The sequence below is a fragment of the Orycteropus afer genome, unplaced genomic scaffold (assembly GCF_000298275.1).
Source record: "Orycteropus afer afer isolate SDZICR_OR568_19922 unplaced genomic scaffold, OryAfe1.0 scaffold00179, whole genome shotgun sequence".
In the NCBI taxonomy this organism is placed as follows: Eukaryota; Metazoa; Chordata; class Mammalia; order Tubulidentata; family Orycteropodidae; genus Orycteropus; species Orycteropus afer.
In genome coordinates, this window is record NW_006921766.1 from 1,474,103 (window position 1) to 1,478,393 (window position 4,291).

Here is a 4,291-nt window from a genome sequence, read left to right on the forward strand (position 1 = left end):
CTGGTGGGTTTGAACCGCCAGCCTTCTGGTTAGCAGTCAAGTGCTTTAGCCACTATGCTACCAGAGCTCCTTTGTTACATAGTAAAGTACAGTATTTTAGCACTTTTTCCTTTAATAAGTATTATGGACTGAATTATATCCCTCTCCAAAGTATGTACTTAAATTCCAGCCCCTATGTTTGTAGGTATGATATAATCTGATGAAATACAATCAATGAATCAGCTGAGGTCTTACCAGTAGCGGCTGGATTCTAAACCTGTTCATTTCTGAGTTACAAAAGTAGAGCAAATCAGACATATAGACATAGACACACACACACATACACACACAAGGGGAGAGAGATGTCATGTAAGGATCATCTACAATTCAAGGAACTAAGGAATACCCAGTGGCTACTGACAAGGAGAGAATCCACATGGCCAAGACCCTGATGTGGACTTTAAGCTCCAGAACTGTAATAAAATAGATTTCTGTTCTTAAAGCCACCACTTGTGGTATTTCTGTTACAGCAGCTCTAGGAAACTAAGACAATAAGGTATGTCACAATTTATAATAATAATATGTCCATTTACTTGTTTTTTCTTTCTCTTCCACTGAAATACAAGTTCAGTGACAATACCTCACTGTCATCGAGTCGGATCCAACTCATAGCAACCCTTCCTTGGGTTTCCAAAGCTGTATCACTACAGAAACATATTGCCCAACCTTCCTTTCGAGGAGTGGCTCTGGCGGCTTAGTGCCTAAGGTGTCTGACTGCTAAACAGAAGACTGAAGATTCAAACTCATCAGCCACTCCTTGGTAGGAAGACTGGGCAATCTACTTCTGTACTGACTGAGAAACCCAAGGAGGGGTCCCTATGAGTTGGGTCCGACTGACAGCAGTAGGTTCAGTGAGAACAGTGATATAAAACAATGTCACTCCCATTCGTTGCTCTAATCCCAACACTGGCAGCAATATCTTAGCACATAGTACAAATGACTTCAACGAGTACCTGCTGAATGAGAAGAAATCTAGGGGAGTGGAAGTAGAAAAAGTCCCTAAGTGGTGCAAACAGTTTGCATTCCACTACCAACCTAAAGACAGGACGTTCAAAACCACCTAGTGGTGCTGCAGAAGAAAGGCCTGGCATTCTGCTTCTGAAAAAATCACAGCCAAGAAAACTCTATGGAGCAGTTCTGTTCTGTAACACATGGAGTCTCCATGTGTCAGAATCAAATGGCAGCAGTTTGGTGTTTTGTAATTTTGTGGGGGGATGAGGGTGGAAAATGACATCCCAGAGCACTAAATAACTCAGTCATTATGTCTAAATGGTATACTATTAACCAAATTAAAGCATGCTTCTATGAGTGTCTGTCTGGTAATATTAACAGTGTTTATAAATGTTGCTAAATTAAAAATTACACTAAATCAGGGGTTAAAGAATCAGATCTTTCAACAAATGGTGCTGAGGCAACTGGATATGCACATGCAAGAGAATGAAGTTGGACCCATACCTCACACCATCAACAAACATTAATGCCAAATGGATCACAGATCTAAAAATAACAAGCTAAACCACAAAAGCCTTAAAAGAAATCACAGACTAAACTCTGTGATCTTGGTTTAGGCAATGGATTCTTAGATCTGGCACTAACAATTCAAGCAAACAAAAGAAAGAAATAGATAAATTGGACTTCACTGAAATTAAAGACTTTTGTTCTTGAAAGGACACTATCAAGAGAATAAAAGACAACCCAGAGAACAAGAGAAAATATCTATAAATCATATACCTGATAAGTAACTTGCACCTAGAATATAAAATTCCTATGACCCACTATAAGAAGCTCTGGTGGCATAGTGCCTAAGGCATTTGACTGCTAACCATAAGGCTTGCGGTTCAAACCTACCAGCCACTCTGCAGAAGGAAGACTGGGCAACCTAGTTCCATAAAGATTTACCACCTCAGAAACCCAAAGGGGGTCATCACTATGAATTGGAATCGACTCAATGGCAGTGAGTTTGGTTTTTATAAAGAGCACTGGTGGCATAGTGGATAAGGTATTTGGCTGCTAACCAGAAAGTCAGCAATTCAAACCCACCAGTTAGTCTGCAGAAGGAAGATGAGGCAATCTATTTACATAAAGATTCACAGTCTCGAAAACACAATGGGGGTCTCTATTAGTCATAATCAACCCAATGGCAGTGAGTTTCGGTTTTTTGGATTTATGACCCACTACATAGGATCAAGGCTATCTACTTCTGTAAAGATTTACAATCTCGGAAACCCAATAGGGGTCACTATGAGTCAGAAATGACTCGATGGCAATTTTTTTTTTAAATATATAAAGGGTTAAATATAAATAACCCACTAGGGTGTGAAGGAAGACAATAATAAGTGTGGGCAAGGATGTGGAGAAACTGGAACCCTAATACATTCCTGGTGGGAGTATAAAACGGTAGTCACTCTGGAAAAGAGTTTTGTAGTTTCTCAAAATCTTAAACGTAAGAGTTACCATGTAAACCCAAGAATTCCATTTCTAGGCATTTACTCAAGAGAATTTAAAACACATGCCCACACAAAAATTTGTACATAAATGAATGTTCATAACAGCATTACTCACAATAGCATAAAAGTGGAAACAACCCAAATGCCACTAACAGATGAATGGATAAATAAAATGTGGTATATGTACATATAATACAAAAAATTATTCAGCAATAAAAAGGAAGTACTGATACATGCTATAATGTGGATGAATCTTAAAAGCACATGCACAAAAGACCACACATTATAGGATTTCATTCAAATGAAAACTCAGAATAGGCAAATCCATAGAGACAGAAAGATTAGTGGTTACCAGTGGCTGGGTAGAGGGGGAGAGTTTGGGAATGAGTGCTATTGGGTATACCAATTGTCAACAAGTTGTTCTGACTCATGGCAACCCCATGTGGTTATAGGGTTTTCAATGGTTGATTTTTCAGGAGTAGATCACCAGCCCTTTCTTTCTACTTACAGGTATAGGGTTTCTTACTGGGATGATAAAAAAATGTTCTGGCATAGATAGTGATGGTGATGGCTGCACCACTCTGAATATACCAAAAACAACTGATGTACATACTTTAAAAAGGTGAGTTTTTGTTATGAAATATACCACAATAAACCAAACCACAACTCACTGCCATCGACTCAGATCTGACTCATAGCGACCCCTCCTTGGTTTTCTGAGGCAGTATCGGATTGCCCAACCTTCCTTCCAAATAAAGCTGATTAAAAAAAAAAAAAAAAAAAATTGGCCTTTACTTTCTTTCCAATTTGTGGGGGATACAAAAATAAAAATAAATCTGAAGTAGCCTGACCTGGGAGCAAAATTAATAAAGTTAACAATTAGTTACCAGACTACTGAAATGGACCAAGATAGGGCTGGGTTCAAATCCAGGCTCTATCATTTATCAGCATGCGACCCCTTGAAGTTATGAAAGATCTCAGCCTCAGATCCTCATTTGAGGTTAGGAAAATCAACCCTGCCCTGCAAGGACATGACAGGAACCAGAGAGTATAAACAGCAGGCACCAGCCCAGCACTCACACATAGCAGGTTTAATAAATGGAAGGTAATACAATTACTACCACATCAGGCACTGACAAAAACATTAGTGTTTATTACTACTGCCCCTATCATCAAAGAGCTTATTAATGATCTATTTGGAGTAACAAGATCCATCCATTTGGGGTAACAAGCATCAAAAAAGAGTATTGAGAGTTTAAAACATTAAATGCAATAAAGTCAGAAATGTAAACATTACTTTAGGGTAGGGTAAACAGGGAGGGCTTAAATTTTACTAGGAAGCTATAATCCTTAACCCTTATTAGGAAATTCAATACACAAAGACCTCAACTTGGAGCAATAAATTACAAGGCAGCCACATCACAAGAGTGTTTTCCAAAGAGTTTCCTTTAAATAATATACTTTAATTGACTTAATTTATATGAGATCAATGTTTCTTTTCAAGAGTAACTCTACAGAACTTTTCTTTTAGAAATATGATGATCCAGTTTATTCAGAACTGTCCTCTTGCTGAAAATAACCATAAACACTAGGTAAAAAATATATAAAATATATTTCTAAAAGCATCAAAGAGCTGACAATGCAGCAAGAAATTAAAAAGCCACTGTTATGGGTTGACTTGTATCCCTGAAAAAGGTAAGTTCAAGTCCTAACCCTCAGTACCCTGAATATGATCTTATTTGGAAATAGGGTCTTTGCAGATAATTAGCTAACAAGAGGTTACACAGGAGTGTGTGTGTGTGGGG